Source organism: Lissotriton vulgaris, chromosome 10 (genome assembly GCF_964263255.1).
Source record: "Lissotriton vulgaris chromosome 10, aLisVul1.2, whole genome shotgun sequence".
In the NCBI taxonomy this organism is placed as follows: Eukaryota; Metazoa; Chordata; class Amphibia; order Caudata; family Salamandridae; genus Lissotriton; species Lissotriton vulgaris.
In genome coordinates this window covers 750,992,384-751,018,792 of record NC_141698.1, presented here as the reverse complement: position 1 = coordinate 751,018,792, position 26,409 = coordinate 750,992,384, and the positions used below count along the sequence as shown (strand labels likewise).

General features: G+C 45.3%; 1 protein-coding gene across 2 annotated transcripts in view; it reads left to right on the top strand.

The window, feature by feature from the left end:
* Positions 1–26,409, top strand: part of APBB1IP (amyloid beta precursor protein binding family B member 1 interacting protein) — an 880,024-nt gene that overhangs the window by 122,400 nt on the left and 731,215 nt on the right. The gene's annotated exons all lie outside the window — the stretch shown is intronic.

The following is a 26,409-nucleotide window of genomic DNA, read 5'->3' as shown; positions in this document are numbered from 1 at the left end:
CTATTTTTAGGACCTTGACTTTCTTTGAACAGTTGTATGCAGATTGAACACCGTACTCAATGAGGGTTTCCCTTATATCTGTACTTAGTTGATTGTTAATGTGAACTATGCTAGCGGTAAAGTGCATGATATAGGCTCAATGTTGCACATAATGCATGCTTTCTACACCTAAAGGAGTTGTGTCTGTGATGGCAGTAATGTTGGCTGATATTCTCCTGAGCTATTTTGTACTCACTGCCAAGCCTCCAATGCCATAGTAATTTATAGATCAATATGTGGGAAAAACGAAGCTTGGATGATGTTATTAGTGATGTCAGCAGTAATGTCATCAATGATGTCATTTGAGATGTCATCAATGATATCATAAATTATGTCATAGGACATGTCATGAGTGATATCATATGCAAGGTCATAAGCAGTGCATGGTGGGGCACAAATTATAGTTTACACTGCTACCTATAGTTGGTGAATGTCTGGGTCCTTTTTTAGTTAAAAACGGTAATATTATAACTGAAATATTCAGCTAACTATAATGAGTATTTTAACCGTTTCTTCAGTGAATTTATATTTATATATATATTCAGTGAGAAAAAAAAGTTTAAAGAGATGTTATAGTTAGCTGTAAATGTCCGTTAAAGCATACTGTTTTAAACTAGCATAACCCACTGAAATTCACTAGTCATAGCTATCTTAAGGAGCTATAACTTGTGGACTCAAGTAGCTATAACTCACGTTCCCCAAAAATGCATAGTATTGTCATCAATGATGTCATTTCAGCTGCTGAAGTGATGTTATCAATGATGTCAAAGGACAGGTCATGAATGATGTAAAGTAGGAAGTAACTAGTACATGGCGAGAGTGCGAGTTATGGTTACTTTAAGGCACGACTTAGCGGTACTTGACAAAACTATTATCTGTGAATTTCAGTGCTTTTGACATGTTCACCTAACTATAAAATCTTTTTTGACCTTTGGTGTTTTCATTGAATTTCTACTGTAAATATTGATGTTACAGGTATTTAAAACTTCAATATTATTGTATGAAATACTAAAACGATATACTTATCAATGATAATGTCTTCCTTAATACAATTATACTCAAAATATTCTACGTTCAATATTAAGGGTACACACCTTTCAGAAGTGCTCGTGAAAACAGGTTTGTGTTTTCATTAACACTGCTAATGTGCTTGTCAGCTCTCTTTACCTCTACTTGCTCCCCAGCTGAAGACATGAGGTGGCGAGTGATTGAGGGTGGCGAGGCTCAATACATCTGGAAAGGGCTGCTAAAGAAAACAGCGCACTTCAAATGAATGCCTGGATTGCACATTTGTAAAGGCACACTTCAGCTACCTCCCATTACAATCCATGTTATTTAGCCAACATATTACACATGCTTCAGGCACTGCGGTATGGCTGCTAAAATGGGGCTTCCGGGTACTAATCAATGCATCAACTTTTATTTTTTTTGCAGATTTTATATAGCGAAAACCCAACCCGGAGGTATTGGTGCGCTTTACATGAGCACTGGTTACATTACCCAAGGACACGTTCATTTCTTTTTTTTTTGGTAGGCACTGGGAGATTAAGTGATTTGCCCAGAATCACAGGATGTGGAGTCGACCCCGAGGCTCGAACCTTGGTTTACCAGATCCAAAGTTGTCACATTCTCATTGGTGCAATTTGAATCCACACAGACTAGCAGGGGTGGGATCCCATACCCTATTGAAGCTTCTGCCATGGCTTGAGCTTCCATCCTTTCTAAAACTGTAAGAGAGCTTAAGGTTACTTTCAGAACCTCCCCCTGCTGCCCCACAGAGGTCATTGTGTGCAGCACGTAAATCCTGGCCTGCTGGTTCCTATTTTCAGTACCAGATTGCAGCTCAGCAGCTGCAAGGGAGCAGTGGAGACACATCTAATCAGATGCAGCTGCTAGGAAAAGGATACACGTAAATGAAAAAAATATTTAAAAAATGGATCACTACCCATATAAAACATATTTTAAGCAAATATAAACAAAGATTCCTTAAAAAGATTTACTAAAAATAAAAAATGGTATTTTGGAATAATAACCCCTCCTCCTTTATGGTTGGCATTGAAAAGGCAATGGGAGAATTAATTGCCCCTATCCACGAGGTTTGAATCGTGAGGATTAGAAAACATTAGTGTTTTTTCATGATTCTATAATAATGTACTTTTAACTAATTGCCTATAGGTCCATCATAGAAGTTTATACGGTTTTGTTCTTTTTGATTCAAAATTGTAAGAAAAAAGTACTCTCTATGCCAATATAGAAAACTTCTAGCCTGGAAATTTCTTGACTTTCTGATGGCCCAACACGCCACTCAATCCGCACGCATTTAAATTGACCTTTGAAAGTCGTCAACCACAAGTCTGCCTAATTGTAATCCTTATTTTGGGGTCATTGATACCAACTGACTAGTCAGATTACTATCGAGTCTAATTTAGCTCCCTAGTGGTTTAATCGTATGTTCTACCATTGCAATAAAATGGTAAAAAATGAAAATTACTGCATTTTTAAAGAGGTATGAAAGTGAAAAGTATCACATATAATTTACAGCTTTTATATGTGCTGTCACTTTATGAGGTGATGCTTTTATCTTCAAATGCTTTTAGCCCTCATGAATATTCATTGGCCTTTTAATGCAGTATTAGGCACAGTAAGATCTGCAGAGCTTCAAGTGAAACCGAGAAACGGATGATTACAACCGCTTTGAACGTGCCAAGTCTGCTGGTGGCTTGCCTGTGATAAGGGTATGTGTCTGCCTCAAATTATAGGATTTTGAATTTTGACAGAAGGTTGTAGATAGGAATTATCCATTGTATATTTAGTCCCAATGCTGCAAGTATTGGGATTAAGTATATTGCAAGTGCAGTCAGTATGCAGTGTTCTGTTTCTACAATTCCACACATCAGTGCTACTTAAAAAAGAAATTGCCAGCACAAACTAGTTAATAGAAACAGCTATTATTTTTATTATAATGCAATAAATTATAATGCAGTGTGTATATGGCAAAGTGTGTTTCTTCCTGATTACTTCCTACCGTAAGAATTGTGCCTTGGGCCCTAACCTAAAGCAGATTTGTACAATCGTTGCAGCATAATTATTATTATTAATAATAATAAAAATAATAATAACAATAATATCATTAATAATAATAATAATTAGACTCAATTTAAAATAAAAAACGAATATTTTCGATTTATTAGCGTTTGATACGGTTGCTTTGTCTAAAAGATTAACATTTGCAACAGAAAATAATGTTATTTTTAAAATAATTATAATAATCATCATCATAATATACTTGGGCTCAAAATGAAATTTAAATATTAATAATTTGGATTTAACAGCATTTGCTATGGTCGATTTGCCTTTTTTTTTACTCTTAGTGTAACTGAGGTTATTGTAACCCAACTCATTTAAAAATGTCAGCTTTGATTGATTATCATTTCTAATATGAATAATCTCCCTGAACACCAAGTCAGAGAAAAATGGCGTAGGCTGCCACCAAAGCTCACTTCTCCCATGTTCATGGACGGAGTGTGATATATCACTTTATGCTAATGCCTGGTCCCAGAAGATGAAACAATTTGATGTAATCATATTGCACATGGAACTCATCCGGGCCCACAATAATTGGGGGGGTCATCCTCAAGACCTCTGGCGCTGTCCCAGAGACAATTTACTATCAGTAGTTACTCAACGTTCCCAGCTTACTACACCAAGGCCCTCATTACTAGAGGTGCAGGAATGCGGTATTTGTAGTCCGACACCCAGATCAACTTATTCCACCGGATGGGGTTATTCCTGGAGCAGTATTATTGTGCTGGTGCTGAATTCTTCAGTAGCAATTACGCCTTTTCCACATAAATACATGTTTGCACACGGATTCTTCTTCATCTGTCACCCATTCTAGACCATTTCCTCACGGACAATTTCACTAGTTGTTATTTCCTGATAAAACATGCATGAAAAAAGCAACTTTGATTACAATCTGCATGGAAAAAGCATCTTTGAAATGTGATATTCCTTCACAGTTCAAAATCCCATTCGGCTATAAACCCATCTTGGCATCCAAATTAGAATTACCTTAATATATATTAAGATGTCCTGCGTGTGGGAAACCCACAGATCGTTGCCATTCCAGCAAGGCAACCTGTCATAATTCCTGTTTCCTACTAAGGTGGTGAAGACATAGCATTTATGATGAAAATTATGAGAATGTTGAAGAGAAAGAGCAGCTGGGGAGAGTTCAATAAGCCATGTTACACACCACTACATTCCCAGCATGGCCATCTGTCAAATATAGGCACCTGACTGCAGTTGCAGCTGACCAAGAAGACATCTCAAAGGTCACAGAGCACTAGGTAGAGGCTTGGAACAGAGGACAAAGAACAAGCTCATGGCTTGGCCCATGATGCTTTTCCAAGATTGGCATCATGACTCCATGTGAGAGAAGGTAAACTTATACCATGACACCTGGCGCATCTGCTGTGACCAAACCTGTAAGTAAACTTGGGCTAATGCAGTGTAGCACCGGTCACAACCTTGCTCACAAGCTTCATAACCAGGTATTGGGGTGTTTGGATAACATCATTATTGCTAGTAGAAATTCATCGACATATCCTGCACAGTAGTGTTGCATCGTAAGTAAGATAAACGCACTAGCATCTCACTGAGTTCCAACTCAACTCAGTCTTTTGTGATCTGCATCTTTTTTGACTTACATGTATTTTAATCCTATGACTGTCTCTACTAGTGACATGCAGGTCACAGGTATGTTTAATTAAGGTTGTGCCATGTCCATGGGACAAACAGCATCACTCTTCTCTATCTGCCTTGAGTAGTTAAAGATTTGATTTGAAATTACATGACAGAAAAAGAGTTGAGTTGTTGATTTGATGAATGATCAAAATTCCTCCCTCCCCCCAATTGCATTTTTCATTTTGTCCATCTGATAGGTCAGGTCTGCTAAACAGTCACTTGTGTTGAGATTGAACAGAATGATATGAAATTCCTTTCTGTGCTGTCTTCAAGCTGTTTCTATGATGCAGACATAACTTTCACTTTTCCACACTCTGCACCCTTCTCACCACTAACTAGAAGAAAAAGATTTCTCCACACCATTCTAGATGGTCTCCTTGACCAGTGCCTTAACACGAGAGGATTACTTTTATAAGTATTTTCGTAAATTTATCTTCACGCAATTGTAAGAACTGAAGTTCATCTTGTGTATGATGTGACGCAAAAAAAGACCAAAACCGGTGAACTACTTGGGTCCCACTATCTGATTATGATACCAAAGCTGCAAGAATAGAGCCCAGTGCTTAAAATAAGGAGGAACACCAATATGCAGAAAAGATGCAACTTTACATAGGGGGCAGATTAAATGTTATGTTCACCACTTCAATGAGTTCATCAAGATGGCAGGATCCTGTCTTCTTTCAGGGCGAGTATATGAGCCTCTATCATGACTACCATTCAAGTCTAAACAACCTTTAGATATTTAAAATAATTTTAAAAAGCGTCCAAAAGCCAGTCATTTCAGGATATCACTAATTATGAAATTCAACTTTGGTCATCTTTCCAAGCAAGGCACTAACCTAATCATCAGAAACGAATTTCAAACATGAAAACAAATTATGCAAATGATACCAAGCCTGACAAATTCATTACTTACTACATCTGCAGCAGTCAAGATCATTAAAATCAAAAGTGTGTCTATCTGTCACAGGATATTTGTATCAGTGGAAAAAGCCTCTTCTCTCTCTATTGTCTAATTTAGTGTCCTAATGACTGCTCAAATCTCAGACATACCTAAACTCTTCTTCTAAGAGAAGCTATTGCAAATGGCAGCGACACAAATCACTACAGTTTCTTATGCGCAGTTTCTTATGCTCAGAGTTCAGGACCCTGCATGTGGGACCATCAACACAAAGGAAACCCTTCACGCGGTAGTAGTCTTTTGTACAAGGTGCCGGCTTTGTGCATAGGTGATGGGACTCATGGAGGTGGTGCTGGTTTGCAAGCATCTTGCAACTTGACTATCGAGTCATAGGCTGATGGAGTGCATTTATTCCAGGTCAACCTAGGCAGCAAACACCCTTCCAGGTTAAGGACAACTGAGATGCTTAAAGATGCACAGCACTTTTACCAGGGTGCCTGGCAAGATTTCATTGTTGCATAAACGTATGCTTCACAAACCCAATTCACTTATTTCACTTTATAGTCATCTTTCCTTCTCAGACTCGCTTGGGAACCAGGGATTTCTGATCATGTAACTTGTTGCAACCTATGCTTCCTCTACAGCTCTACTTGTAAGAGGAGCACCTGTTCTCTTAGTGACCCTCTCATGAACACTACCTGCTCTATGGCTATCCTCTCATGAAAATTAGTGCCTTTCCTGTATAGGCTCACCTCACCTCACTCCTACAATCAGGGTGAGCTCTAGCTCACATGTAAAAAAAGCCAATTTGCTAAAGAAGAACTTGTTACTTGAATAGATTGTCACTACAGTTATTCTGTTGTTTTTCACAGTCTCTCTGCAATCTATGAACCCTCAGTCAGTGGTGTAACTCACTGTCTTAGACAGCTTCGGACGTGCCCGGGAGGATCAGCATTCTTCATCTCCCACTTTTCCCTCGGTATTTTGTCACTATATGGTTCATAGGTCCTTGTGTTGGGTAACTAGAGAGCAGAGATGAGGATAGCTTAGGACCTGGTATTTCTACCAATTAATTGGCATTTGACACAGAGATTCTGGGCTCTAGGACATGTAGTGGCACACAGATAGCAACCCATCAGACATTGTACACTATACGCTTCGTACTTGTCCCCGAGGATTCTTGCTAATTAGTACTAGCTGATACATTATGGGGTCGATTCCGATTTGGGAACCGAATTCGTACGACGACTCGTATTCGTAGCCATTTCCGTACGAATAGTACAAATCCGTTAGAATCACGTAGTACGATCCGTTGCAAGAAAATACATCCGAATCATTGCGAACCGTACGAAAATGAAGGGTAAATACATACAACATCGACCCGCACAGTGAACCGTACGATTCGTAAAAATGCCGTACGACCCGCCAAGCACGATCCAGACCGGGGAATGAGTACGCGATTCGTACGGTAAACGTCGCGTGTTAGCAATTTGTACGGAGGGCAACACTATCACATACGCACCGTACCCCTAAAATCAAGGGGTGTATGCACAGGGTGTATGCACCGTACACCTATGACCTTGGGGTGTACGAACCGTACCCCTACAGTCCGTACACCTACGATCATGGGGTTTACGCACAGGGACATACGCACCGTACCCCTGAAATCCAGGGGTGTACGCACCGTACCCCGATGCACCATACCCCTGCAATCACGCAAAATCTGCTTTTACAGATGTTTTAAGCTCCCGTAGAAAAAGAGTCGTACGGAGTGTTGTTGTCGATACGATTCGTACTTGCTGGGTCCGAAAATGCAGCTTCGATCCATACGGACATCGCGTACTGCGCGTTCTGAATGCGATTCGTACGGATTAGTGAGTTGTACGGTCTTTGGTACGATTCGTACGGCGAACTGCTTTGGGTACACATCGTACTACATCGTACGTACGGGTACGGTTCTGCATACGATTCGTAAGGGAAAAAAGCTCTGTACGGCTATTCTGAGGGCATTTTACCGAATCAGAATCAGCCCCTATATGTTTTTGAGGCATCAATTCGTTCACACTAGTTTTACCATAAGCATGATACTCAGTGGAGCTTTCCAGAATTGATTGTTTTCTTCTCTTTCTGGAAAATCCAAATTTGGATAGAAAAAGTACAGCTAGTGTATTCATTGGAAATTCAATTTGCAAGTCAATCCTAGTTTATAAAAATAACTCTCAGTCTCTGAGCCACAACCTTATATTTTATTACTAAACTCCCAACATAACTTCTTCTCTAACCTTTCCAAAAAGACAAAAACTAACTATGTCTGCTCTGGAGACATCACTCGTTCTTTCATTACCTTCAGATAAGCAGCAAAATTGCTTGTAATCTCAATTATCATTGATTCAATGCCCTCTATTAGGCAGGCGTTTCCAAAACATAAATGCAGCTTCCTGTTCCATGTTATTGCTAGGGTATGGTAGGCTAGATTGTTCAATATATTTCCAGGATTTTCATATCTGCTGCTGCTATATTTAAAAGTGGGATGATGATGGCTTTTTTAGTGAGCACAAAATAACTTCTTTGGAAAGAGACATATTTACCGCATTAGGGATACCTCCAATTAGCAAATGGAGGAATTGGTAGGTGCATGTAGCAGGACTTAGTTCGCTAAATAAGTTATGTGCTTTATTCCTTGAATGTCGGTTTCAGCACTTCCCGGACTACACTTAACTTATGCATGTGAAAGAGGACTTAAGAAGATTCATGAGGGAAGCACATAATGAGATGGTGGAGGGTTATTAGCTCTTTCTTTAAGGAAGTTGTTTATTTCAAACTTGAATTATCTAAAGAATGTATTTCATAGTAGTCATTATGCTGCACTGGAGGCCTTCCTTAAGGCAGCTGGAGTAAACAGTTCTCAAAAGATGCTTAATCTCTTCCTAATTGGTTTGGAGGCATCGTAGGTGCCTTTTTGCTCTTATGATGGCATTATTGTTGCCACTCCATTGCCACTTACAGTGGAGCTTATCTTCTGATGATATTAACTTATGCCATTTGCGCTTCAGTTAGTGTTTGCTACATATCAACTTTGCCAGAGCATTGTTAAACCAGTTCTTAGATGACCTGGCGCCCATTTTTTTGTTTTTGTTTTTTGTTTGCCTGGGACCAGCTCCTCAAGAACAATGAGCATGTATCAAGGGTGCTCAGATACATGCATTGGGATGCTAATTGTATGGTTGAAATCCAAGGTCTTAATGTGTTTTGAAGAGGCTCATTGCTGGTATTGATTCAAGTCTGTTGATCCAAAAATTAAACCATTCTCATAATCACTAATATATCTGATTGGGTTTACAAGTGAGTGACAGGGTTTCAAGGAAATGGTAGACCATGATATTGGGGTTGAGAGAATATTGAGCGGTGATGAATTCAAATAACATGTACCCTGTGAAAAGTAGCAGAAAGGTAATCTGTGTAGAGAATGACCACCTCGCCTCTTTCTTGGTCTTCCTATTTCTAATGATTGTCTTATAGCTCAAGGGAAGTAAGCCGTTTAGGAGGGCATTGAACTATCATTGAACTAAGTCTCTGTGAGGCTGACAACTTGGCAACTGCCTCCACTAGGTGGTTGTGGGTGTCTAAGGCATACTTCCGTTCCTAGCCAGTGCTGACAGGCCCTAGTTTTGTGAGGAACGTATTGTCAGCTTGGGATTGAGTTTAGTCTCAGTTCTTGGTGGTGCTGGGTGTTCTTCTGATGTTGCTGCAAGGTTGCCAGAGGGTATCGATCCAGGCTCGGGTCCTCAGAGAAGCTATCTCTCAGCCATATAGGCCATGGAGAGATATCACTGCAGCCATGGGAGCAAGGTGAATTCAGCAGGCAACGTTTGTTGTCAGTTTTTGGTGTCCAGGGCAAAGGCCATTTTTGTCAGCTGTTAACATCAATGCTGGTCAATGTGCAGATGCGTCGAGTCAGTGTCAGGGATTGATTGAAGACATATGTGATGTTGGATGCTTTGACCTTAAGAGGGTGTGCTATTGTTGCTAGTCTGCTAGCCTGGATGATCACTGTTTCACTGGAGTAGAACTTGATAGTGAGTTTCCTGGAAGTCTGTAGTAGAAGACATCATGTTTTTGTTTAATTAATTGTATTTGTGAGCTTTTCATGGGGGGACATTCTCTCTAGAACGCACATTGGCATGATTTCTGATTGTCAATGAAGAAAAGGAAGATTGTTTTGCTGTTTCCAGTATTCGGGTGCATGCAAACGCTATTGTTAAGGATTTCTATGATGCTTTCACAGTGGCCTTTTTAAACTCCTTCCGTGTGTCCTTCTGTAATCTGATAGATAATGAAAAATCATTGGGTCTGTCCTCTGAAGCTGGGCTAGTGGACTTCCCTATTTATCAATAAATGTATCCATGTCATGGTGTGGAGTGTGACCTTTAGGTAGGGTTGATCGGTTCAAGTTCTTTTAGTGAGACTGAGAGGGAGCCTCAATAATAAGAAGGGGTGCACGGATGTCTTCATACAGGGTTCTAGAAAATGATGTAGAAGATTCCAGAGATCAGGTCCGAACTCTGTACAAAAGGTGTGAAACCTGTAGATTCATGGGAAAGATCCCCATGCAAAAGAGGAAATACCTCCGGGAGATAACGTTGGCACTACATGTGCACTAGTGCTATCAATGTTACAGAAAGGGACGCACACGCGTCTGTGCCCCCTTGTGTAATACCACAGTGCGGCGCCCAAAGCAGGCACACACCACCATTGCACCCCCAGGGCACTGTGCATAATACATCCCCTAGCTTACATAAAGAGTCCTTCTTCCACGCACACTGAATGTACTCAAATAAGCCAGCTACATCCCCGTGTTGCTCACTACCCACTGTCAATCTTCACTCACAGTGGCCTGCATCTGCTTGGGGATGGGCCCCTCCTGCATCCTATTCTCTCCTTTGAGATGGCTTCGTGTGCACTCTCACTCTGCCTTTCTCATATTCCTTCCCCTCCTCTAAGGTTTTCTAGAGGCTCTCTTGAACTCTCATTGCCAGATGCCAGGCTGTCGCACATGCCTCACTCTAGGTCTTAAGACTTCGACAAGTGCACTCGCCAGACTCGGTAGAGGCTGATCTCAATCCTACACTCTACAAAATGCGGGATCCGAATTTGTGTCTGATTTGTCTCTTTATTCTGTATCATCTGAAAGTTACCTGTTAGGCACCTGTACTGTAGTTGATAAATCCGCCTCCTGATGAGAGTCTTCTAGCTGCTTTACGTTTAGTTTATTGCCGGTACCCTCAGTGCTGAGTTTTGATGCCCTCACAGGGTCGGTACACTTTAAACAAATTATAAAAAGAAAATACATGGTTTAATGTCTATTCATGACAAGCTAAGCCTTTCGTTTTCACAGTGTATATAATAAAATAAATAGCAACACCATCACAGTATAAACACTTCATCCCCAGACATCAATCCCAATAAGCAAATGTCTTCCACATGTGTTTGGGAACAAGTAAACCGTCTGCCAGTTTCTGATAAACATCGTCTCAAGAAAACGATATCTTCCATATGTAACGAGCACACGCATAACAGCCAGGGAGTTTATAAGGAGCATTATTAAATCATGTTTCCTCCTCTAATCATTTCCTTGCGTTCCCAAATGCTTTATTTAGAGTTTCTACTCTATTGTTTTAATTTGAAGACAGTCATAACATGTTGAAAGTTGATGGATATCTCACCACTAGTTTAATGTTGTTAATGTGGCCTTTGCCATACATCTTTTATGTCTGTAAACACAGAAGAGACTTGGTTGGTGTAAGGCTGTGGCATACATCTCTAGGGACTCTGTGATTGGTGAGAGATTAGGTACTGCACCACTACCATATTCAGGCTGCTCGATGCATGGGTCTTAAGTTCATAGACATCTTCAAATAATTCCTCCTCCTCACGCTGCATGCAGAGCCTGACTGTCACACACACATACAGTCTCAGGGGGTCTTCCTGTGGCATGGAGTCTCATGTGATCTCATACAGACAGGGAGTCCTACACAGACTGAGTGCCCTACACGCGGAGTCACAGACAAAGTAACACCCATCCAGAGTCTCACACAGGCAGAGTCTCACCTAGAGTCTCAAGTAGACAGTCTCATACAGTGGAGAAGTGTGGCTCAATGGTTAGAGCGGCAGACCCTGATGCAGAGGTCTGGCCTGGGACCAGGGTTCAACTCCCGCCTCGGCAGGTCTTGGGCTCTATTTCTTCGGACCTGATAATTCTCGCCTCGGTGCCTATTCTAATCATGGGTCCCACTCTGCAACTCTGGGCAATAGCTTGCTTAATCTCCACAAAGGCCCCAACAATGCTAGGATGCCTGGCCTCCACCTTGGGGGTGCCCAGAAGTGGGCACTTCACAGGGAAAGGCCAGGAAGGGTTCCTCAGCGGTATTCGTACAAGCGCCAAGATGCCTCATGGTGATTCGTGCGCTATACAAGTGCCATTACATTAAACTTTACATTACAGGGAGAGGGTACCAGACAGGGAGAGTGTCATACATGCATCCTATAAACAGAGTCCTACATATGCAGAGAGCCACAAGTACAGAGGGCCTCATCATGGAAGTCCTGGACCCGCACTGGGTAAGCCCGCATACTATGAATTAATGTTACTGGGAATCTCGTGAACTCTGGCAGTACAGAGTTAGCTGGTCTTTTGACTGGAACCCTGAGCTGAGGTTCCATTGAGAAATGGGGAGTTAGCTGGGGCCCGATGTATATCTTGAAGTTATGGTCACAGAGTATCTATACTGCCAAGATAATAGTCTTTCTGCATATTTAGATGCAGGCGGACTTTAGGTCTAACCACATTGAAGACGACTCTGTCTACACAATGATTAAAGCCCTCCGATGGCCCTGCGGAGTAAGGGTTATCGGAGGCAGACCTCTAATTCCACCGCTTAATTTAGATGGGCAAAATTAGAGGTCAGTTTTCATTGCCCATCTCTGCCTTGATAACCCTTGTGGTGAGCGGCAGTGAAAATTCCTGAATGCGCTCTTCACCATGGTAGAGTACTCCAATGGTGAGGAGGTAACAAAGAAAACAGTTTGGTGCAGAGCTCAATCATGGTGATGGGGTTCCTGCTATTGCATTAGAAATGCCAGCTTTGCGGTCATTTCTAAATTAGGCAGGTGGCACCTCGTCAGGGTGATGGAGTCATGGTCGGACTGGGAACCACAACCGGCCCTGGCAAAGTGCTTGGCCGGCCCCCCTACCACTCGGGGGAAAGGTGGAGAAGGGGGTTGGAGGTGCCGCCGAGCTCTTTGCCTGGGCTCGTTTTTGGCCGATTTTGGTACAGGGTATTTTGCTGCAAAAAATGGCCCTGTAACAAAAACGGCCCCCAGGGGCCCAAAACCGGCCCCCACCCGTGCGGCACACCAGGGGGTTCACCAGTGCCCGCTATGGCCAGTCCGGCCCTGGATGGAGTAATTTACTCTCTCTCCCTGACAGGGAAAAGGGCCACCCACAATAAAACAAATTAGGCCGTAAGTAATCTTGTGGTCAGTTCACCCTGAAGTTCTTATTATCCTTGAAGTTTCCACCTTTAGTTGTCAGCTGTTATGAACATCGGACAGCTCTAGATTCAGCTTTACATATCCACATCCACAAAAGACCTCACAATTAGTATATCGCTGGCAGCCGGACTGGGAACCAAAACCGGCCCTGGCAAAATGCTCGGCCGGCCGGGGGGTCGTAGGTGCCGCCGAGCTTTTTTCCGGGGCCAGTTTTCGGCCGTTATTGTTTCAGGGCTGAATTTGCAGCTATGCAAAAACGACCCTGTAACAAAAACGGCCCCCAGAGGCCCCAAACCGGCGCCCCACCTGTGCGGTGCACAGGGGGATTGCCCGGTGCCCGCTACAGCCAGCTCGGCCCTGCTCATTAATGACAACTCGTAATAGGGGTTTGAATGTCTTATGCAAAGAGTGACACACAAGAAGAGTTGTAATCATCCACAGTCTGAGAATCTCACTCTGGTAGCTAATCTAACATAGGTAGCGAGTCACATTTAGAAAGAGGCCCAAATTTACAAAACATTTTGTCCTGGATTTGTGTCACAAAGTGAGGCAAATTAGCGTTAAATGTTTTGTTAGACTTACTTTCGAGCGCGAAACGTACAAAACCTATGCTAGACCTGATGCAGACACCTTTGCTGTATGGTGCAAAAGAGTGTGTGTGTGCTGCTGGGCAGTCTGATTGCACACTAGCTGTACGGAAAGAGTAGAACGGTGCCATATTTATGGAGATATAGTGCTGTCTTGCTCTCGTTCCCTCATGCAACATATCGCTGCAACTTTATTTGCTGTGCTGCGGTGTGTGACACCTTTGTTAATCAGGGCCATAGTATCACACATATTCAGCCGTACACACCCACCCATGGGGCTCAGTTGTAGAGTCTCAAATAAGCATATAGTCGCACAGGCAGAGAATAACACAGACAAAAAGCCTCACACAGACTCACAAATATAGTCATATTCACAATCACACACTGTAAGTTACACAAAAATTCCCATTTGCTAAAGTCACAAGCAATCTGAGGTCCTAACACATGTAGAGAGTCTGACACACAGACAATCTCCCCTAAGCAATGCTCTCAAGGCACAGGGCATTTCAGAAAGTCAGAGTGTCTCACACACATAGAAATGCTTCCACAGGGAAAAATGTAACATGCAAATATTAAAGGCACTGCCCTTCTGACACTCCGAAAAGGGAAAATGTGCTGTAGACTAACTCTGTACGGGGGTGATGGAACAATTTTCAGAGTGGGGGTGCTGCCATCAGTGCTACATTACTGAAGTGATGGGGATCATGAAAAATACAACTGTCACACAAAGAACAAGTATAACAAATGAGCCACTGTTATTCAGCAGGGGAGGGGGTGAAGGTGTGATATGTAGTCAGTTGTGCATATTGGAGTACACTGTTGAAAATATATTACTAAAGCATGGTGTGGTAGCAATCAGTAATTTCCAAATGGCATACTTTCCATTGAAATGGTCTCAAATTTCGCCCTGACATGCAGTTTTACTGTGAAGACTATATAGCTCCCAAACAATAGTGTGTGGAAATCAGGTTTCTGCAAATATTTATCATTTTCACATCTTCAAGTGTCTTGATTTGGTTTGATCCTATTAAAATCTTTATTTCCATCACACTTTGGATTCTGGTATATATTGAAATATTTTTACGGGCATTCAAATTTTGTTGTTCGTAAGAAAATATTGACATACTACAGGCTCTCCTTTCACACTTCCTGGCCTCCAGCAAGTTCGTCAGATAGGTAAATTTGCGAAATCCTCTAACTTTGCATTCAGAGAGAAAAGTAAACACCAGTCTCCATTTTGAGAGCAACTATTTTCTACAAAACGTAGCCTGATATTTCACCTATATCTTTGAAGACACAGCAAATGTGACAAGATACAAACTAAATTTAAAGGCATTTCTATTGTTCATTTACGTTCAGACCTCCAGGACGGGTGTTTTGTGAGTGCTGCAGCACCCACGCACTCTTGTCTCCAGCACCTATGACTCTGTCCCAGCCCTACAGTCATGGATTTCAATTCACCAAAATGCCAGGGGTAGCAGAAGTGAGATTGCACGCCATTTGACCTTCACTTAGACCCACACACACACCTGCTTAGACATTCTAATACATTCACACACTCTTATGCACATAAACACACCTTTGCCCTGGATACAACATACATTTAACAGCATTTTTTACTTAGCTTAGCTTCCAGATAGGGTCATATTCCAGCGAATGTACTTCATTTTCTAATACACTAATAGTGAATAATATTATTCACTATTTGTATAATAAATTAATTGACAGAAACCAGACAAGTGCAGTGCCAACCAATGTCCATTAGGCAGGTGCAGCCGCTACGGTTCGCGAATGAGGGGGGGCGTGGGGGTCGCGCTCATGGGCTACTTAAAAAAAAATAGAAAAAAACGTATCTTGCCACCGCCGGGTCCCGCGTATTTTCTCCTGCTCACCTATGCCAGACTCCAGGTCGGAGCAGGAAGCAGGCAGCCAGGCTCCCACCCCTAAGACAATCACAACACTCCAGTAGAGCGTTGTGATTGGTCTGAGCGCCGTGACAGTGTTCAGCCAGTGGCTGTAGGGGTGGGCATGTTCTCCATGCATTCTGTAATGCAGCCTGCATGGAGAACTGGGGAGTGTGCATGACTGTTTTGGGTGGCCCGAGTCATTGCGCACAGGAGTGTCTACCACTCCTCCCCTGCAGCTCGACCCTGCCCCCTCATGCACTGCCACAGCAGGGGAAAAAAATAAAATGATAATAACATTCCGTTATTATCATTTTATTTTTAGGTCTCGCCTACGAAGCGCGCATGCACTGAATAGGCAAAAAGACCAATAGCTATCACTTCGGCTTTTCAGCCAAACACGTGCACTCGTTCCATTGCCTTCAATGGCAACGTGTGCACGTCTGGCGATTTCCTTGCGGGAGTGAGCGCCACTATATGGTAGCAATTATCGCTCCTGCAAGTGAATAGTGCTGGCCCCCCTCCTCCCCCCTGCAGCCGCGCAAGCTTGTTACTTTTAGCGCACGCTCTATCACCGTCCGGCTGCTCCTTTCCCAAATAATTTTTCGACATCTAAAAGTGAAGAATTTTAAATGTGCGTAAAGCTTAGTGGTCGCTGCATGGTGCCCATGTGATGCTTCTAAGCACTTACCAGCTAGCCTGTAGCGCTCTCTGCTCCCCCTCCCCTCTAAGCCTCAGTTTTTCCCCGGGGCTGGTTCCCGGATCCTGGGGGTTGACGCGCCAGCTTCTGATCTGAGTTATGTGGACGAAGAGCCTCCAGCCCTCCTTGTCGTCAGCTGCAGATCCCCCCCAGAGCCCTCAGCAGCTCGGGCGCAGGTTATTCATTAAGCCCGCTCCCCGAAGGCAGTGCTCTGGGACCGGGACGAAGGTAGGTCCTAGGGGTGAGTCCTGCGGCCTGGGTTCCGAAAAGCCTCTGTGTCCAGTTTCTATTTGCGTCTCGGCCCCCTCCCTCAGACCCACGCTTCTCCCCTCAGCCACTTTAACTTCCAGGAAGCTTGAGAGAAGTTTGCACCTAGGCACGCTCGGATGATGTAGTCTGCCTGCTCCCCCGAAGCACCGAGAAGCACCGCAGAGCCTTTCATGTCTATTTAAGTTTCAGGGGCTTTGATTCTTGCATTTCTAGCAGTATTTCAGAACATGGGGGCAATGGGGGGCGTGGGGGTGGTGGTACAGGGAGACATCTGGGTGTCCCTTGTCTGTCCCTTCTGTCAAGGACATTTTAGGAGTTGGGGATAAAAATACACAACTGTCAGCCACGTTTTATCATGAATGCTGCGAAGAATTCCAGGCTCTCATGTGAATAACCTGAGTACTGTATAGTCGAGGGCTGTCACAGCTGCGACCCCTTGAATGCACAGCATGTCACGACCCTGGCCTAGTATGTCGCCGACATCCGGTTCTAAATGTGGCCAGCACAGAATGATTTTCCTTCATCTAGTCTAGGACTTAGATAAATAGGCCCCCAGCCACCTGAGAGGTTTGGACGAAGGCCTCCGTGATTTGTCACTTTTTTTTTGCACGTGGGTCCGGCTACTGGACACAAACATATCAATTTGACCCCAGGATATCAGCAGGGAAATAGCAGTAATGGCTAAAATAATTTTATCAGCAACATGTGGCAGAACGGGGAATTGCCGTTGGGGTAGCCGCCGACTGCATGTCTTGTTACCATATAAACTGTCTGTTGCATTTTGTGCTTGTATGTGCACGAGGAAAGCTTCATGTACTAAGATTTTCAGGATGTTTTACTAAGTCCGACCGATGCACTTTGACCCGAAAGCATATGAACGTTCCTAAAAGCTGGATTCAGGCCTTTAACATACAAGGACCGCTGCGCACTGCTAGCCTTTAATGTGCACACACATTTGCAAGGCCCAGAGATGATCTGATGGGCCCGCGCCGGCTCCTCGGAAGGTCAGTGCTACTGAGTAGCAAGGATGCAATTTCTGATTTTACCTACTGTCACTTCCCGTCTCTTTACCTCACTCTTTTGAAAGTTCTCCCCCCCACACTAAAGGCCTGAACAATTAAATTTTCCTTCTCTAAAATGTTTTTTAGACTTTTAGAAAAATATTTTTGGAGCTAGGCCAAAGTTGAACTATGAAATAGTGACCCAAGCCTATATATAACAAGATGAACAAACATTGGCATAGCCAACATGTCTCGCTTTTGGGACCTTATAAGTGTTTAGCCATGCAACAGTTGTTGTTGCACCAAGGATATTGTGCTGCATAACTAAATACTTATAAGGTCCCAAAAGCAAGACCTATTGGCTATGCCAATGCTTGGTTCCTATTTTTGCTGCTCCTGGCAGTGGGGCGACGCTCCTCTGCCTTAGCGGAGGAGCCGCCACTGCCATTAGGAAGAAGGAAGCGATGCCCCTGTGTTCCAGGAACTGATTTTGCCACCTCTGAGGCCAGGTGTCGCAAAAGCAGTGCCAGGTGTAGCAAGGGGCAAGCCAAGGGTTACAGCTGTGACTCCGATGACCCCTAAATGACGTCCCACCCACAGTCCTTTAGGAGGCACAAGTCTAACGTGGTTGGTGTTTCTCGTCATGAACTGGCCTTCCAAATGCATATTCATCCCTAACCTTTCAGAGCCAAATGTAACAGACTGCCTTAGACCTACTACCTTCTAAGAAGCTCACATCGATTGTTTGATTGAAACTACCACAGCAGTCTTTCAAAGGCACAAACAAGCCCCGATTACTCATTTCTCTAAAAGTCATTCTACCTCTCCCTGTACATGTATATAAATACAAAATAGGCATCGTCTGTATTGCAAGCTGTCTCTGACCTGCGCCCTTGTACCATTGCACTGTTTCCTTTGATAAAAGCGCCCAGAATTTAGTGGGAGTATCTACAAATGTAAAGAAATATACAGTCTAAACTTTGATTTGGGAGTTTGGGAACATACATTTCTGCCAATGAAACATAGACAGGCTTTAATGACCTAATACATTTTCCATGTTATATTCTTTGTTCACATCAGTTAAAGTATTTAGAATGAATTATCAGATTACAAAGGAATGTAAAATAAAAGCTAAGCATTGTAACACTTTATCCCAGGTTCATATGAAGTATTCTGGCCACAATGTAAGTATGCTACCTGCTTTCTGCTACGTGTGAAATTCCGACAAATCAAATACCATGAACCATTCATAAATTCTGCATTTCTGTTATAGTCCTCTACTATGAGTTTAAGACCTTTCTACTGAATTACGCAATAGTTCTTGCAGCTGCTGCGTCTCTTACTAAGCATGCCCTTCGCTTATCAATATATATTTTTTTTTTTGTGTAAGACATTTATTGCACATTGTCATAGAAATAGTACAAACATATCGCCTACAACCTGATAAGGCCGGCTGTCCATGTTTTCAGAAAATTGAATCAGAGGTTCATCCATACACAGCCCATCAGCCGACAACCATAGGTCCGGCGGCGCGTTTTCTGTGTCGGTGTAGGCTTATTATTTGACAATGCATCAGTATGGTATATATGCTCGTTCAGTCTCACATTTTCAGTATTTTCAGCCAGAACCCCTGTAACCTAGGGGAATGACATAACATCAAAACAATAACCCCCTTTAAAACTCAAAGCACTGTTTCACAACATTCTCCCCCCCTCATTGCCCCGCTATGTATTTCACAGAGTAGCAGATGATCTGTAGTAAGTGTGCGCTCAGCACGGTTCATCAGCAGAAGCCACGGACATCAGATATTGTCTGAAAGGTTCCCAATAGTCTCTTGGGCGGGACCCCGTACGTAGCTCCTCCTCATACGTGACTAAAGTATCTCTGCAATAGGTCAAGTCCTCTAGCCAGTTTTTCACCTTTGGTTTCCGCTTACCGTTCCAATGTAAGGATATTCTCCTCTTCGCCATCAGTAGTGCGATCACACACAGTTTACGTCGCCTCGCTCTCAATTGTGGCACTAACCCCAGGAGGCAGAATTTAGCAGTACATGGTAATGTGGCCCCCAAGATAGTGTTGAGCGTCTGTACCACCTGATCCCAGTATTGCGCTACCGCATCACAGTGCCATGCCAAGTGTATGAAATCTGCGTGTTCCTGTCCGCACCTAGTACAGTTGGAGTTGTCCCTCAGACCATATCTATGTAGTCTTTCAGGCGTATGATACATGTGATGTAAATATTTATAATGGATCAGCCTAAGATTCCCGTTTGGTGTCAGCATCCCCGTTAGCATGCAGGAAGCCTCCCATTCCTCTTCCGTGAGGGTGTCCCCCAGCGCTGTGTTCCATTTTTCCCTGGCTCTGGTAGTGTCACCCCCGATGCTAGTTTGCGCGCTGCGGTATAATCGAGATACCAAGTGTGATGCTGAGGGGGTGGTGAGCACGAGTTTCAGTGGTGCAAGTGTTTGTGGTTCTGCAGGGAATGTCTGAAAATGTTCTTTCACCGCCCTCTGCAATCTGTAATAGTTGAAACTAAACAACAGAGTTGGATTTTGGATATATGTCAGTTGGTCTAGCGTTATAAATTGCCCGTCTCTATACAAATCGCCTAGGGTATCTATGCCAGCACGTTGAAGAAGGTCCATTCCCACCTGTTCTTGTGTGACAGATAGTGCCGGATGGTGAGCTAAGGGGAGTGTTGGGGCGTAGATTGGTGTGCATCGTGCCATCCTACTCAGTGTCCTCCATGCTTCTATCGTGGTGTTCTCTGGGTTAATGTCATGGTCGTGCAACCTGGGACGTTTATGTGTTAGAATACACATCAGTGGGATGGGATCAGCATCCCCTTTTTCTACCGCAACGTGCGTTAGAAATGGAATCTCGTGGAACCAATAATGCGCGAATTGCGCCTGCGCACACTGATAGTACAGGTAAATGTCTGGCACCTTGAAACCCCCTTTGGCGTACGGCAGTGTCAGAGTCTGTAGTTCTAACCCAGCTTGTTTCCCCGCCCAGATTAAGGAGAGCATGAGAGATTTTATGTTACGAAACACCTCCGCCGGGGGCTTGATAGGTATGTTATTGAATAGATATAAGAATTTAGGCAGGAGTACCATTTTTACTATGGCGAGTCTATCTGCAAGTGATAGCGGTAGCCCAATCCATCTCTTGACCTTATCCTCTAGTGCCGACACAGTTCTCCCGTAATTGGTGCGGATGACCAGTTCCGGGTCTCTGTGGAACCAAATGCCTAAGTATTTCGTCGGCTCCTCTTGCCATTCCAGGGGGTAGTCCAGCACCGTGGGCTGGGTACCGTCCGTCAGCGGGAGTACGAGGGATTTGCTCCAATTGATGTGGAGACCTGAATATTGGCCGAATTTAATGTATTCCCGCAGTAGTGGGTTGAGATTCGTCTCCGGGTTTTTTACGTAGAGGACCATGTTGTCAGCGTATAAGGCTATGTGTATGGGCCGCGTTGGTAACTGAATAGCTGAATAGTGGTGGTGCTGCCGTATTTTACACGCCAAAGGCTCCAGTATGAGGGCAAACAGCATTGGCGATAGAGGGCATCCCTGTCTAGTGCCACGCTTGATGTCTATCGGGCTGATAGATGCTTGTTCACCCGTATGCGTGCTGTTAGGCCCGAGTACAGCATTGTGATCCAGCCAATGAACAATGGCGGGAACCCCATCCGGATTAGGACTGCGAGGAGGAAGGGCCAGTCAATCGTATCGAATGCCTTGGACGCATCCAATAATACAGCAACCGCTTTTATGGTCGGGGCCAAGTAGTGCGCCAGAGCAAAAAGGGTGCGAGTGTTGTGGGTGGTCGACCTATCTGGAATGAAACCCGCCTGGTCCGGTCTTATTAGCAGCGGCATGAGCGGTTTTAGTCTGTCCGCTAATATGCTCGCTAATATCTTAGTGTCTACGTTGATTAACGAGAGGGGGCGGTAGGAATCACAGTGCTCTTCGTCTTTGCCCGGTTTCAAAAGAGCGATGATCAACGCCTCTCTCATGGATGGTGGAAGTGTTTGAGCTTCGTGCGCGGTTTCATATAGATTCACCAGATGTGGCGCTAGTGTGTCTGCATACGTTTTGTAAAATTCTATGACGAAGCCATCCGGTCCCGCTGCTTTGCCATTGGGGAGTCTTTTAATGGTATCTATAACTTCTTGTGTCGTGATAGGTCGTGCTAAATAGTCCCTGTGACCGTCTGCCAGCCAGGCGATCTCCACGTCGGCCATGTATTCCAATAATTCCTCCCGTGGTATTTGAGTCCTTGCCTCGTATAGTGCCCCGTAGGTATCTCTGAATTCCCCCATAAGGGTCTGTATGTCATGTGCGCGTGTGCCGTTTTTAGTTCGTATTGTCGCTATATGTTGTGGTGCTCTGCCTGAGCAAATCTTTTCCGCTAGGGCTCTGCCCGGCCGTCCCCCTTCCCCATATCTCCTAGCCGTTGTCCTCTTGAAGATGTACTTTAGCTCATCGTCAGCAAATGTGTTGTATTCCGATAGTAGTACCTGAATGTCACTCAGTAGTGCCGTGTCCCCAGTGTTTGTGTACCGCTCCTCCAGTTCCTGAATCATCTCCTCCCTCCTCTTAAGCTGGTGACGGATGTCTTTTAATATTCCCGAGGATGTGCTAATGCAGACGCCCCGTATTGTCGCTTTAAATGCTTCCAACAGGAGGCACGGGTCCTCCGTAGTGGGAGAATTCAGCTCGAAATCGTCCGTAATCGCTTTCATGACGATGTCAACATATAGTGGATCACGCAAGGCCTGCGCGTTAAATCGCCAGGTGTAGGGCGGCGGGACATAGTGTGGGATTCGTAACCTTAGGAGTACCGGGCCGTGATCCGACAGTGTTCTCGGGAGATGTGTTATCTGCTCTACCCATGTAATAATATCCTGCGTGGCTAACCAGTAGTCCAACCTGGACCAGCTCCTATTTGCCGCATTAACGTGTGTGGCTACCTGTTCCCCTGGGTGCAGTATCCTCCACACGTCGCTTACGTGCAAATCAGATATTGCGTCCAGCAGCATTTCCCTCGCCTTGGTATGTTGTTCTAGTGTGTGCGGAGCTCTGTCAAGCCCGTCGTGGAGTGTGACGTTAAAGTCCCCCCCCCAGATTACATTGTCCGCCTGTATATCCGCTAGTTTGTGCCAAATCTTTTCAAAAAAACCCGCATCATCCACGTTCGGGCCATAGACATTCACTAGTGCCATTCTCTGCTGCCTCACCTCGCCTACCACTATTACATATCGTCCCCCTGTGTCGGTGTACGTGTCTTTGATTTTAAAGTGAGTCCCTTTCTTGATCAAGATACTGACGCCCCGTGAGTACGTCGAGTAGTATGAGCAAGTGGCGGATTCCGCCCATTTGTTCCCCAGCCTGGATGTGGTAGTGGGTGCCATGTGTGTTTCTTGCAGAAATGCCACATCCACCTTAAGCCTGTCAAGGTACGCAAACATCTGTCTTATCTTTTTTGGGTTCCCCAGCCCCCTGACATTCCATGTTAGAAAGTTGAGTGTGTCAAAGCGTGCCATCAACATGAGGTCGGGCGAAATCTTATGCCGCGTGAGCTGTGTGTCCTCCTGTCAAATAGCGGTCTTTTAACATTATCCTTACAGGCAACAAAAGAGGTCGCAATGCTTCTTAGACACAGTGCAAACATGTGAACCATATTCAGCTTCCCTGCCCCCCCTCCACCCACTTCAGCACCCAAACTTTGCCAAAGCCATTCCCCCCGAACTTCAGAACTGTAATAGAACTTGTTGTGGGGTACACCCTCCTGGGGGTGTCGCCCGAAGCACACATCTCCATCCACATAGTGGATGTGGACGGGCGCGGTTCTACATAATGCCAATGTCGAAATGTTTCTCCTTCCTCTTCCCCTCCCATCCCCCCGCATGTATTAATGACAATCTCTACCTCCCCTGTCTCCCTTCGTGGCTTCAAACATATATAGGCATTGCCACCCGCCCTCATAGTCAGTGTCTCGGGGTTTCACAATGGTGGCGCGTTTAGTACAGTCTACTGGCCGCACGCCCTGAGTCAATTAACACACGGGTCTCGTGTGTGGGCCCTTCTACAGCGCTCCCCAAGTGTACTCACTGCGTTACTGCCATGCACGGCTTCCTTCTAATGTTCACCTGCAGCAACGTCCGCACCCTCGTGGAGTGCAAATCATAGTCTCGCGCCAAATGTAACGTCCGTCGCCTGCAGCCATCTCCGAAGAAGCAGTCCAGTGATCCGCATAGGTCAGCCATCACGTTGTCAGTCGTTGTCGCTCATTCTGCCCGCATTCTCCCGGTCTTTCCGACGTTTGGTGAGGGTTTTGACATAGTCCTGCGCAGCTTGCACCGTCGTGAGAACCACCGGCTTGCCATCCGTTAGAATTTTAAGTTTTGCTGGGTACAGCATCGCATATCCGATTTCCAGCTCACGAAGCTTCTTCTTCACGGGAGCAAACTCCTTTCGTGCCTGCTGCACCGCCATGGTGTGGTCAGGATAAAACTCCAGCGTGTTGCCCTGATAGTTGATAGCGCCTTTTTCCCTTGCCAGTCTAAGTATAGTATCCCTGTCTCTGTAGTTGAGCACTCTGGCAATGATCATTCGAGGCGTAGCCCCTGGTTTTGGAGTGGGGGCCAGTGAACGATGCGCGCGTTCGACCAGGAAAACTTCGGAGAAGCTCCCAGCTCCGAATATATCCTTCAGCATGGTTTCCACGTACGTCTCCATCCTGCCGATGTTGGTGGATTCCGGCAGGCCCGAGATGCGCACGTTGTTGCGGCGGGACCTCGCTTCCTGGTCCTCCACCTTTGCCCTCAGGGTTTCCAGGGTCTTTTCGATGGCACTGTTTGTTTTCGTGATATCTCTGGAATGATCTTCCACCACGGAGATCCTTTGTTCTGCCTCCACCAGTCTCTCCTCGTAGTTTTCCAGCTTGGCCGTCAGAGAGTCCACCCGTGCCACGACATTGTCCATTTTGTTATTCATATCCTGCAGGCTCTGTTGGATAGCCCGTAGTACTGTCTCCATGTTGGCGCCGTCCCCCAGTACCTGCTCTCCGTCCGCTTCTTGAGCAGCTCCTGTCTTTGTCGTTTGCTTCCTTGTCTCGAAGGGCAGCTTCGACTGCTGTTTGTCTGGTTTCCCCATTTCACCAGGAGATACAGCGGGGCTAACAACTTGTTGGCTCGTTGGGGCCACTGGCTTGATCGCCGTCCGTGTGCGCCGTAACTGTGCACCATCCGCCCCCTGCGCTGTGGGTCTATGCATTGGATGTTCCACGTAGCCACATATTTGCTCAGTTCAGCTCAGCGCTCTGTGCAGGCGTGCCCTGTGTTTCTGTATTCGTTGTGGGATCTTATCACCGCTTGAGTACCCCCCTGCCTGGCAGGAACGGACCCGTGGGAGACGGTGACCCTGTTTCGCGCCCTTTGGTTTAGCAGGTAGTAGCGTCTCAGAGCCTCGCACTTCGCCACATTCTCCGGTTCACCCCCAGCCGCTTCACTCTCTTTCCCACCTTTGCTTCTGTGCGGCTTAGCGTTTCTCCACCAGGTCCCACGCTGTTTTAATGGAACGGGGAGCAGGCAGCGCCTGCAGCAGGGTCGCCGATTATGCGTTTCACCGCCGCCGCCATTTTGGCCGCCCTGGAACGCATAAGTTCCGCAGCAATACACCCATGCAGAACAGGCATAGCGTACCTGGTTTTCGCCAGCTCTTAATCTTTGCTGTTAACGCGTTGTGTTGAGTTCAGCCTCGAGCGCGTTTGGGGGTGACATCGCTCATTTTTGTCCGTGGTCGCTACGACCGCGCGCCGCCATTTTGGACAGACTCGCAGTTTCGTATGTTTATCCGCCGATTTCTCCGTCGTGCCGCTCTCCATCTGGCTGATGTTCCCACATCTTGGAGTCGGGGCTGTCAGACGTCCATGCAGCCAATTTGTGTAGTAGTTGGGGCAGGTTAGGGGCCGAGGTGACGATGTAACCGCACCCGTCCGGCGGAGCCGACTCAGCAGTCAGCCATTCCGCAGTGCGCCCTCTAGCGCCCCCCTCGCTTATCAATATTCCAAACATCAGTGTCCATAACAGTGAACGCTCCAGTCCAGACAATCATACCTGCAAGATAAAAATGTTTGCCACTTATGAGTGAACACACGCACACACACCCACACACCAAAACATGAGGCTCTTCAACGATCTGCGTTTGAGCCAGTGAAGCTGCCAATCAGGTGCGGCGCTAGGCCCAGCGATATCCTGCCCCGTTCTGCACCAGCTCTGGTGAAACTGCCAATCAATCATAAGCTGCAAATTGCTACAATGTGAGGCTTTGTGTCACTCTGCACTGGATCCAGTGAAGCCGCCAATCATGAGCTGTGAGAAGCTGGGAAACGAGGGCCTGCGTCGATCTGCACCGCAATGCGAAGAATCCAGGGAAACCTTCAGTTGAGTAGGGAGGAGTACACTCTGACTCCATTTAAGGGCCAGGACTTTGAGGACAGCACTTTTGGGACCAGCACTCACTCCCACAGAGACCAGTGGGGGATGAGGGAAGCAAGGTCAGGTCCAGTTGGGTCTGGCTAACTGGAACGCCGGAGAGGTCGCTGGAAGGTTGTTGTAACTGTAGCTCAAACAGGAGGTCAGCCAACTGACCCTTGGAGTCTCTTATGGGTTCCTGGGTCCAGTCTTCCATCTCCAGACAGCAGG